The 12,446-nt window shown below is 46.9% G+C and overlaps 1 protein-coding gene across 1 annotated transcript in view; it reads right to left on the reverse strand.

Annotated features, from left to right (window-relative positions):
• PRSS56 (serine protease 56) overlaps positions 1-12,446 on the reverse strand; it is a 240,669-nt gene that overhangs the window by 63,822 nt on the left and 164,401 nt on the right. The gene's annotated exons all lie outside the window — the stretch shown is intronic.

Here is a 12,446-nt window from a genome sequence, read left to right on the forward strand (position 1 = left end):
CAGAGGGGAAGTCGTAAGCCCACTTGTACTACTTCCAGTAAGCAATTGACTGTCCAACAGTCCTTTGCGAGGAAGATGAAATATCACAGCAGTCATCCTGTTGCAAAGCGGATAACTGAGTCCTTGACAACTATGTTGGTGTTAGACGTGCGTCCGGTATCCGCCGTTAGTTCACAGGGAACTAGACAATTTATTGAGGCAGTGTGCCCCCGTTACCAAATACCATCTAGGTTCCACTTCTGTAGGCAGGCGATACCGAGAATGTACACGGACGTCAGAAAAAGACTCACCAGTGTCCTAAAAAATGCAGTTGTACCCAATGTCCACTTAACCACGGACATGTGGACAAGTGGAGCAGGGCAGGGTCAGGACTATATGACTGTGACAGCCCACTGGGTAGATGTATGGACTCCCGCCGCAAGAACAGCAGCGGCGGCACCAGTAGCAGCATCTCGCAAACGCCAACTCTTTCCTAGGCAGGCTACGCTTTGTATCACCGCTTTCCAGAATACGCACACAGCTAAAAACCTCTTACGGCAACTGAGGAAGATCATCGCAGAATGGCTTACCCCAATTGGACTCTCCTGTGGATTTGTGGCATCGGACAACGCCAGCAATATTGTGTGTGCATTAAATATGGGCAAATTCCAGCACGTCCCATGTTTTGCACATACCTTGAATTTGGTGGTGCAGAATTTTTTTAAAAACGACAGGGGCGTGCAAGAGATGCTGTCGGTGGCCAGAAGAATTGCGGGACACTTTCGGCGTACAGGCACCACGTACAGAAGACTGGAGCACCACCAAAAACTACTGAACCTGCCCTGCCATCATCTGAAGCAAGAAGTGGTAACGAGGTGGAATTCAACCCTCTATATGCTTCAGAGGTTGGAGGAGCAGCAAAAGGCCATTCAAGCCTATACAATTGAGCACGATATAGGAGGTGGAATGCACCTGTCTCAAGTGCAGTGGAGAATGATTTCAACGTTGTGCAAGGTTCTGATGCCCTTTGAACTTGCCACACGTGAAGTCAGTTCAGACACTGCCAGCCTGAGTCAGGTCATTCCCCTCATCAGGCTTTTGCAGAAGAAGCTGGAGGCATTGAAGAAGGAGCTAAAAGGGAGCGATTCCGCTAGGCATGTGGGACTTGTGGATGCAGCCCTTAATTCGCTTAACAAGGATTCACGGGTGGTCAATCTGTTGAAATCAGAGCACTACATTTTGGCCACCGTGCTCGATCCTAGATTTAAAACCTACCTTGGATCACTCTTTCCGGCAGACACAAGTCTGCTGGGGTGCAAAGACCTGCTGGTGACAAAATTGTCAAGTCAAGCGGAACGCGACCTGTCAACATCTCCTCCTTCACATTCTCCCGCAACTGGGGGTGCGAGGAAAAGGCTCAGAATTCCGAGCCCACCCACTGGCGGTGATGCAGGGCAGTCTGGAGCGACTGCTGATGCTGACATCTGGTCCGGACTGAAGGTCCTGACAAAGATTACGGACATGTCGTCTACTGTCACTGCATATGATTCTCTCAACATTGAAAGAATGGTGGAGGATTATATGAGTGACCGCATCCAAGTAGGCACGTCAGACAGTCCGTACTTATACTGGCAGGAAAAAGAGGCAATTTGGAGGCCCTTGCACAAACTGGCTTTATTCTACCTAAGTTGCCCTCCCACAAGTGTGTACTCCGAAAGAGTGTTTAGTGCCGCCGCTCACCTTGTCAGCAATCGGCGTACGAGGTTACATCCAGAAAATGTGGAGAAGATGATGTTCATTAAAATGAATTATAATCAATTCCTCCGCGGAGACATTGACCAGCAGCAATTGCCTCCACAAAGTACACAGGGAGCTGAGATGGTGGATTCCAGTGGGGACGAATTGATAATCTGTGAGGAGGGGGATGTACACGGTGATATATCGGAGGATGATGATGAGGTGGACATCTTGCCTCTGTAGAGCCAGTTTGTGCAAGGAGAGATTAATTGCTTCTTTTTTGGTGGGGGTCCAAACCAACCCGTCATATCAGTCACAGTCGTGTGGCAGACCCTGTCACTGAAATGATGGGTTGGTTAAAGTGTGCATGTCCTGTTTATACAACATAAGGGTGGGTGGGTGGGCCCAAGGACAATTCCATCTTGCACCTCTTTTTTCTTTTATTTTTCTTTGCGTCATGTGCTGTTTGGGGAGGGTTTTTTGGAAGGGACATCCTGCGTGACACTGCAGTGCCACTCCTAGATGGGCCCGGTGTTTGTGTCGGCCACTAGGGTCGCTAATCTTACTCACACAGCTACCTCATTGCGCCTCTTTTTTTCTTTGCGTCATGTGCTGTTTGGGGAGGGTTTTTTGGAAGGGACATCCTGCGTGACACTGCAGTGCCACTCCTAGATGGGCCAGGTGTTTGTGTCGGGCACTTGGGTCGCTGAGCTTAGTCACACAGCTACCTCATTGCACCTCTTTTTTTCTTTGCGTCATGTGCTGTTTGGGGAGTGTTTTTTGGAAGGGCCATCCTGCGTGACACTGCAGTGCCACTCCTAGATGGGCCAGGTGTTTGTGTCGGCCACTAGGGTCGCTTAGCTTAGTCATCCAGCGACCTCGGTGCAAATTTTAGGACTAAAAATAATATTGTGAGGTGTGAGGTATTCAGAATAGACTGAAAATGAGTGGAAATTATGGTTTTTGAGGTTAATAATAATATGGGATCAAAATGACCCCCAAATTCTATGATTTAAGCTGTTTTTTAGGGTTTTTTGAAAAAAACACCCGAATCCAAAACACACCCGAATCCGACAAAAAAAATTCGGTGAGGTTTTGCCAAAACGCGGTCGAACCCAAAACACGGCCGCGGAACCGAACCCAAAACCAAAACACAAAACCCGAAAAATTTCAGGCGCTCATCTCTAGATGTGATGTCATTTTCTTCCAGGCTTTGGACAAACACTGTTCCACCATAGATTTATTGTATCCTCTCTCAAGGAAACGTTCCTGCATCTCCAGAATCTGCACTTCTGCCTTTACTGGGTAACTATTGTTTCGTAGTATCTGCATAAATTGTGATATAGGTAAACTAGCTTTTTAGCCAGGGGGATGATTACTTGTAGCATGTAGATAGGAGTTAAGGTCAGTCTCCTTGCAATATAGTGTAGTCCCCAATCCTGGGCCTTCACGGTATACAGTCACATCCAAAAAATTTATTGATTGTGAATCAAACTGTCCTATAAAGTGTACCGTGGACTCAAGTGAATTCAACTCGATCACCATCGAATTAAAATCATCACCAGTGTCATTCCATAGTAAGAAATGTCATCTATAAATCTCTTAAAATAGATGATCTTATCACCATATTTGGGCAAACTATAAGTTGACTCATAATCATGCATAAGAATACCGACATATGCAGGGGCCACATTGGAGCCCGCTGTGGTCCCTGCTACTTGGTTGTAATAATCACCCTCATACATAAAATAATTATTTACCAGAACCATCTTCAAAAATTAATTCAGTTGGGTGGCCAGTAAAGACACTGTTGATCATGAGCTTCCTCACTGCATCAATGCCCAAATAATGGGGAATTATGGTGTACAACGATGATACATCTAAAGTAACAAGTAAATATCATCATAGATGTTATTCAATGATGCAATCTTGCTCAAAAAATCACCAGTGTCTTTTAAGAAACTCGGTAGTGATGGAAGCATATTCTGCAGTAAACCATCGATAAACATCGCTAATGGATGAAGAATACAACCACTGGCAGAGATAATGGGTCTGCCAGGGGGATTATCCAAGGACTTGTGCACTTTCGGCAGTGTACATATAACCGGACAAATCGGAAAGTCCACTTTCAAGAAATTAGACACTCATTCTGTTATCCAACCACTAATTCAATAGCAATAGCAATTTTAGTTTTAATCTTGGCCATAGGATTTGATTCACATTTCAAATATGTCTTACTGTCAGCCAATTGTCAGTATTTTGTACCACCACAGCCCCGCACTTTCATCAGTGCATGAAAATTCTGGTGAGTGTCCCATTTATACATATATATATATATATATATATATATATATAGAGTTCTCATCAGCGGCACACAGGACACAATCACAGAAGCCTTAAATGATGATCATCATTTAAGGCTTCTGTGATTGTGTCCTGTGTGCCGCTGAGGAGAACTCTATATGCACTGCTGCAATGCAGTTATGAGGGCACCGGACCAAGGTCTGTTTGGTAATAGGAGTGCCGAGTCTGTGCTGGACTATATATATATATATATATATATAGTAGGTTTGTAGCGAACAATATAACTGAATACATTGCATTTCACCTTTTAGAACCTATAAATTTAGACCCCCTTTTATGCTTCTGCTTCTTATGGATGGTAAATACAAATTTACTTTCCCCAGCAAACTTAACAGTTACACATCTTACTTGAAAAACTGGTGCAAATAACAAATACAAATAAAGATTAATAATCAGATACACTTTTTTTAATCTATCTAATGGTGTGTACACACGGAGCGATATGGCTCAGCGATTTTAACTATATAGTCAAAATCGCTGAGAAAGTTAGTGCATATTGCTCCGTGTGTACACAGCGAGTGATAGCGATGCGCGTCCCTGCCAGGTCACTATCGCTAGGAAAAATAGATTGTGGAGGCAAGACAATTTTCAATATGTCGCTGGAAAAGTAAAAGCATCCCCCTATTTAAGTGAGTTAGTCAAAATCGCCCATAGCCAAAATCGCTTGCACACTTAGTCAAAATCGCTGGTACAGGTAGTCAAAAGCGCCTACTGCCAGTTCAAGGTAAATCGCTCAGTCAAAATTGCTCATAGTCAAAATCGGTCTGTGTGTATGCACCTTAAGATCTGTAACCAGTCTAATGACTTTCAATCCTCAGTAATTTGAGGCAGTATATGACATAAAAAAATAGGTTGTCTGAATCTATATGTCACGATCCGGGTATCTGGACGCCATTTCTTACCCATCAGATGCCTCCTAAGGCTGGCTCAGCGCTCCAGCACCGGATCCCGTCTGTTATCCTAGTGTTCACATTCCTGCATCCTCTCCTGTCTCTCTGAGACGCTGTCACAGTAACGCCATAATACATCTGGCATGGTGTCTCCCGCGGCCTCCGCCGCCGTCCCTGAGCTTCTGCATGCAGAGTGTCAGAGTGGATTACGTCAGCCGCGGCCTCCGCTGTGTCCGCGTGGTTGGATGTGCACTTGTCTGCCTGGCGTCTCCTGTCTCCAGTGGCCGGCGCCGCCATTACTGTTTTCATTACCACATGGATTACAAACCAAACTTCCCTCCAAGTGTCTGCATGGGCGCAGCCATCTTGGATTCTGTCAGCTGATCATTTCCTCCAATCTGTTGTCAGTATTGTTAATCTGCATAATTGCCTAGCCAATCCCTTCCTTGCTGCAGGTATAAATACACTGTGCCTGAGCAAGGAAGGCGTCAGTGCTTTGGTTGTCAAACCTAGTTCCTGTTTGTCTCTCTCCTGTGATTGTCTTCCAGGTTCCAGCTCCTGTCTCAAGACTTCCACCATAGAGACCCGCACCAGCATTCCACCTGCGGTGTAGCCTGACTCTCCGATCCATTGTGGATTCATCTGTTTCCAGCCACAACTTTACCTGCTTCCAGCCCAGCTTCCAGCAGAGTACAGCTTCTCTTAAAGGGCCGGTGTCCTTTCTACAGTTTACCACTCTCCACCGGTATTATTATTTCTCCGCTCTCAAGTTCTACATTTCATTCATATTGCATCGCTCTCAAGCTTCATTTATTATTTAACTGGTTCCAGCCAGTATCCACTCCGTGCCAACATCTGTCTGGTTCCAACCAGAACTCACAGCAGCTATTTTATTTACAGCAGTCCAGCTTTCCCTGGAACATCAGCTGGTACGATCCTGGGCTTTCTTCATTGCTACAGTCGGGCCTGGTAAGGACTTTCCAACTCGCAGATAATAAGAACTGTCTCAATACTACCAGAGCTCTGTGGCTCCTGCCATCCTGTAGTTCCCAGGAACTGTATTATTTCTCTGCTGATTTTATGTTTCTTTTACTGCTACTGTGATGCATGGAGTTTGTCATAAATAAACATCATTGACTTTTATTCAAGTTGTTGTGGTCACGCCCTCGGGCGGTTATTCCTCATGTTACTTACATGTCCAGGGGTCTGATACAACCTCCCAGGTTCCGGTACATCTCAGCCCCTACAACTGAGGCTGCCTCCCGTCAGCTCAGGCCCTCAGTTGTGACAGTAAGCACTGACCAAATGAATCCAGCCGGAGACCAGGATCAAGCGGCCAGGCCGATGCAAGAACTGGCAGCCCGACTAGAACATCAGGAGGCTGCACAGGGCCACATCATCCGCTGTCTCCAGGATCTCTCTACTCGGCTGGATGGGATTCAGACAACTCTCCGTGGACCAGGCGCGTCTGGTGCGTCAACCACAGTGACTCCAGCTATAACCCCACCCACCTTACCCATTTCTGCTCCACGTCTTCATCTTCCAACGCCAGCAAAATTTGACGGATCTCCAAGATTCTGCAGGGGATTTCTCAACCAGTGTGAGATTCAGTTTGAGCTACAACCTGGCAATTTTCCCAGTGACCGTACAAAAATTGCCTACATTATTTCTCTTCTCAGTGGCTCAGCCCTTGATTGGGCATCACCGTTATGGGAGAGGTCCGACACCCTGCTATCTTCTTACACTGCATTCGTGTCAACATTCAGGCGCATCTTCGACGAGCCAGGCCGGGTAACCTCAGCTTCATCCGAGATTCTCCGTTTACGCCAGGGGTCACGTACTGTAGGACAATATCTGATACAGTTCCAGATCCTGGCATCCGAACTGGTCTGGAACGACGAGGCCCTGTATGCTGCATTCTGGCATGGCTTATCTGAGCGTATTAAAGATGAGTTAGCTACCAGAGACTTACCCTCTAAGTTAGATGAGCTAATCTCATTCTGCACGAAAGTTGATTTACGTTTCAGAGAGAGAGCAACTGAGCGTGGAAGATCATCTGCTCCAAAATCTTCTGCTCCTCCTCCTCGCCAACTGTCACCAACTAAAGATGAGCCCATGCAAATTGGCCGTTCTCGTTTAACTCCTGCTGAGCGCCGAAGACGTCTCTCCGAGTCTCTCTGTATTTACTGTGCAGCTCCGTCTCACACCATCAATGTCTGTCCCGAACGTCCGGGAAAACTCCAAACCATAGCTCGCCCAGGAGAGGGCCGGCTAGGAGTAATGATCTCCTCTCCATCTCCTCAAGATTGTAATCTCCCAGTCTCGCTTCAAGTTGCTCAACGTTATCGGAACGTCATTGCCCTCCTTGATTCCGGAGCAGCTGGGAACTTTATTACCGAAGCCTATGTTAAACGGTGGTCCCTACCCACCGAGAGACTTCCTTCGTCCATCTCCTTAACTGCCGTGGATGGCAGCAAGATTTTTGATACAGTAATTTCTCTAAGGACTCTACCAGTTCGTCTGAGAGTGGGAGTTCTTCATTCCGAACTTATTTCTTTTTTAGTGATTCCAAGAGCCACACATCCTGTGGTCCTGGGCCTTCCATGGCTTCGTTTTTACAATCCTACAATTGATTGGACGACTACGCAAATCCTGGCATGGGGTTCCTCCTGTGCTGAGACATGTTTGTTTAAAGTATTGCCTGTCTGTTCTTCCTCCCCCAGGTCGTCTGATGTTCCACCTCCTCCATATCAAGATTTCACGGATGTGTTCAGTAAAGCTTCTGCTGATATCCTTCCTCCTCATAGAGAATGGGACTGCCCGATTGATCTCGTTCCAGGGAAGGTTCCACCTCGAGGCCGAACTTATCCGTTGTCTCTGCCTGAGACGCATTCTATGGAGGAATACATTAAAGAGAACCTAGCAAAGGGGTTCATTCGACCTTCTTCTTCTCCAGCCGGTGCAGGCTTCTTTTTTGTAAAGAAGAAAGATGGTGGTCTGCGGCCGTGCATCGACTACAGAGGTTTGAACGACATTACCATCAAGAACCGTTATCCTTTACCCCTGATTACTGAGCTCTTTGACAGAGTTAGCGGAGCTACCATCTTTACTAAGCTGGACTTGAGAGGTGCATACAATCTCATCCGGATCCGTGAGGGTGACGAGTGGAAGACCGCCTTTAACACCCGTGACGGACATTATGAGTACCTCGTCATGCCCTTCGGATTGAGCAATGCTCCAGCTGTCTTCCAGCATTTTGTCAATGAGATCTTCAGAGACATTCTATACCGTCATGTCGTGGTCTATCTAGACGATATCCTCATTTTTGCCAACGATTTAGAGGAACATCGTTTTTGGGTTAAAGAGGTTCTGTCCCGTCTCCGTGTCAATCATCTCTATTGCAAATTAGAGAAATGCGTCTTTGAAGTCAAGTCCATTCCGTTTCTAGGGTACATTGTGTCCGGTTCCGGACTAGAGATGGATCCTGAGAAACTACAAGCAATCCAAAATTGGCCGGTACCCTTAACCCTCAAAGGGGTCCAGAGGTTCTTAGGGTTCGCCAACTATTACCGAAAGTTTATACGAGACTTTTCCACCATTGTGGCGCCTATTACTGCTTTCACTAAGAAGGGTGCTAACCCGTCCAAGTGGTCTGAAGAAGCCATGCAAGCATTTCATCTGTTAAAACAAAGGTTCATCTCTGCGCCTGTTCTGAAACAGCCTGACATCGACTCTCCTTTCATCTTAGAGGTGGATGCCTCCTCCGTTGGAGTAGGAGCGGTGTTATCTCAGAGGGCTAAAGATGGCCATTTACACCCTTGCAGTTTCTTCTCCCGGAAGTTCTCCCCAGCTGAGCGCAACTATGCCATTGGCGACCAGGAGTTGCTAGCCATCAAGCTCGCTCTGGAAGAGTGGAGGTATCTGTTGGAGGGAGCTTCTCATTCAATCACCATACTTACAGACCACAAGAACCTTTTATATCTGAAAGGCGCACAATGTCTCAACCCTCGTCAGGCCAGATGGGCACTTTTCTTTTCCAGGTTCGACTTTAAACTCCAGTTCTGTCCGGGCTCTCAGAATCGCAAGGCCGATGCCCTTTCCCGCTCATGGGAGCAAGAAAATGAGTCAGAGTCTTCAGACAAGCATCCTATTATAAATCCGTTGGCATTCTCCACGGTAGGGATGGACTCTACGCTCCCATCAGGGAAAAGTTTTGTGAAACCGATGCTAAGGAAAAAGCTCATGCATTGGGCCCATGCTTCCCGTTTTGCCGGACATACAGGTATCCAAAAAACCATGGAGTTTATCTCTAGGTCCTATTGGTGGCCAACTCTGAAAAAGGACGTCTTGGAGTTTATTGCGTCTTGCCCAAAGTGTGCTCAACATAAGGTATCCCGCCAGTCGCCTGCGGGGCAACTGGTTCCACTATCTGTTCCCCGTCGACCTTGGACCCATTTGTCGATGGATTTTATTACAGATTTACCCATGTGCAACAAGTTCAATACCATCTGGGTGGTAGTTGACCGGTTCACCAAGATGGCACACTTCATTCCTCTTACCGGTCTTCCGTCAGCTTCCAAGTTGGCTCAAGTATTCATACAAGAGATCTTCCGACTCCACGGTCTTCCTGAAGAAATTATCTCAGATCGAGGAGTTCAATTCACAGCCAAATTCTGGCGAAGTTTATGTCAAGTCCTCCAAGTCAAGCTAAAGTTTTCCACGGCTTACCATCCTCAGACCAATGGTCAAACCGAGAGGGTGAATCAGGACTTGGAGACCTTCCTCCGTATCTATGTGTCCTCCTCTCAAGATGACTGGGTTCAATTACTTCCCTGGGCCGAGTTCTGTCATAACAACCAGTATCATTCTTCATCTGCTTCAACACCATTCTTCACTAACTTTGGATTCCACCCTAAAGTCCCTGAGTTCCAACCGCTTCCAGCAACTTCTGTTCCCGCAGTGGATATCACCTTGCATCAGTTTGCCAATATCTGGAAGAGCGTACGATCAGCTCTGCTCAAGGCATCGTTCAGGTACAAGAAGTTTGCGGATAGGAAGCGTCGAGCAGTTCCTGCTCTCAAGGTGGGTGATCGGGTATGGTTATCCACGAAGAATTTGAGGTTAAGAGTTCCCAGTATGAAGTTTGCACCTCGCTATATCGGTCCTTTCAAGATTGAACAAGTCATCAATCCTGTTGCTTACAGACTCCAGTTGCCTCCCTTCTTAAAAATACCCAGGACATTCCATGTTTCCCTGTTGAAACCGCTGATCTTAAATCGGTTTCATTCCTCACTTCCTCCAACTCCGAAAGTCCAAACTCAACGAGGCGTTGAGTATGAAGTGGCTAAGATCCTGGACTCACGTCACCGTTACGGTCAACTACAATATCTTATTGACTGGAAGGGTTACGGCCCTGAGGAACGTTCATGGACCAATGCTTCTGATGTCCATGCTCCTGCCTTGGTCCGGAGATTCCATTCCAAGTTTCCTCAAAAGCCAAAGAAGTGTCCTGGGGCCACTCCTAAAGGGGGGGGTGCTGTCACGATCCGGGTATCTGGACGCCATTTCTTACCCATCAGATGCCTCCTAAGGCTGGCTCAGCGCTCCAGCACCGGATCCCGTCTGTTATCCTAGTGTTCACATTCCTGCATCCTCTCCTGTCTCTCTGAGACGCTGTCACAGTAACGCCATAATACATCTGGCATGGCGTCTCCCGCGGCCTCCGCCGCCGTCCCTGAGCTTCTGCATGCAGAGTGTCAGAGTGGATTACGTCAGCCGCGGCCTCCGCTGTGTCCGCGTGGTTGGATGTGCACTTGTCTGCCTGGCGTCTCCTGTCTCCAGTGGCCGGCGCCGCCATTACTGTTTTCATTACCACATGGATTACAAACCAAACTTCCCTCCAAGTGTCTGCATGGGCGCAGCCATCTTGGATTCTGTCAGCTGATCATTTCCTCCAATCTGTTGTCAGTATTGTTAATCTGCATAATTGCCTAGCCAATCCCTTCCTTGCTGCAGGTATAAATACACTGTGCCTGAGCAAGGAAGGCGTCAGTGCTTTGGTTGTCAAACCTAGTTCCTGTTTGTCTCTCTCCTGTGATTGTCTTCCAGGTTCCAGCTCCTGTCTCAAGACTTCCACCATAGAGACCCGCACCAGCATTCCACCTGCGGTGTAGCCTGACTCTCCGATCCATTGTGGATTCATCTGTTTCCAGCCACAACTTTACCTGCTTCCAGACCAGCTTCCAGCAGAGTACAGCTTCTCTTAAAGGGCCGGTGTCCTTTCTACAGTTTACCACTCTCCACCGGTATTATTATTTCTCCGCTCTCAAGTTCTACATTTCATTCATATTGCATCGCTCTCAAGCTTCATTTATTATTTAACTGGTTCCAGCCAGTATCCACTCCGTGCCAACATCTGTCTGGTTCTAACCAGAACTCACAGCAGCTATTTTATTTACAGCAGTCCAGCTTTCCCTGGAACATCAGCTGGTACGATCCTGGGCTTTCTTCATTGCTACAGTCGGGCCTGGTAAGGACTTTCCAACTCGCAGATAATAAGAACTGTCTCAATACTACCAGAGCTCTGTGGCTCCTGCCATCCTGTAGTTCCCAGGAACTGTATTATTTCTCTGCTGATTTTATGTTTCTTTTACTGCTACTGTGATGCATGGAGTTTGTCATAAATAAACATCATTGACTTTTATTCAAGTTGTCGTGGTCACGCCCTCGGGCGGTTATTCCTCATGTTACTTACATGTCCAGGGGTCTGATACAACCTCCCAGGTTCCTGTACATCTCAGCCCCTACAACTGAGGCTGCCTCCCGTCAGCTCAGGCCCTCAGTTGTGACACTATATAATAATCATCTGCACGTTCCTCTCCCCAATGGCTGCAACCACAGCAACTGAGACGGGACAAGCACACAGTGGAGAACACTTCAGTACCAGTACATACTTTATAAGTATGCTGTGGTGGACTCAATAATAATTATTTAAAAATTATAATTATTGAAGTTAATTATATCTGTTGTATGTCTATACACATTGGGGGTCATTCCGAGTTGTTCGCTCGCTAGCAGTTTTTAGCAGCCGTGCAAACGCTATGCCGCCTCCCACTGGGAGTGTATCTTAGCTTAGCAGAAGTGCGAATGAAAGGATCGCAGAGCGGCTACAAAAAAAAAATAGTGCAGTTTCAGAGTAGCTCCAGCGCTTGCGATCACTTCAGACTGTTCACTCCCTGAAAATGGTCAGTTGATACCCAGAAACACCCACTTCATGTCAATCACTCTGCGGCGGACATTGCGAATGAAAAGCTTCGCTAGACCATGTGTGAAACTACATCGGCTGTTGTGAAAGTACGATGCGCGTGTGCATTGCGCCGCATGCGCAGAAGTGCCGCTTTTTCACTTAATCGCTGCGCTGCGAACATTTTTAACTAGCGGTCAACTCGGAATGACCCCCCATAGTTAGCTGAAAAA

The sequence above is a fragment of the Pseudophryne corroboree genome, chromosome 4, assembly GCF_028390025.1.
Source record: "Pseudophryne corroboree isolate aPseCor3 chromosome 4, aPseCor3.hap2, whole genome shotgun sequence".
Lineage (NCBI taxonomy): Eukaryota > Metazoa > Chordata > Amphibia > Anura > Myobatrachidae > Pseudophryne > Pseudophryne corroboree.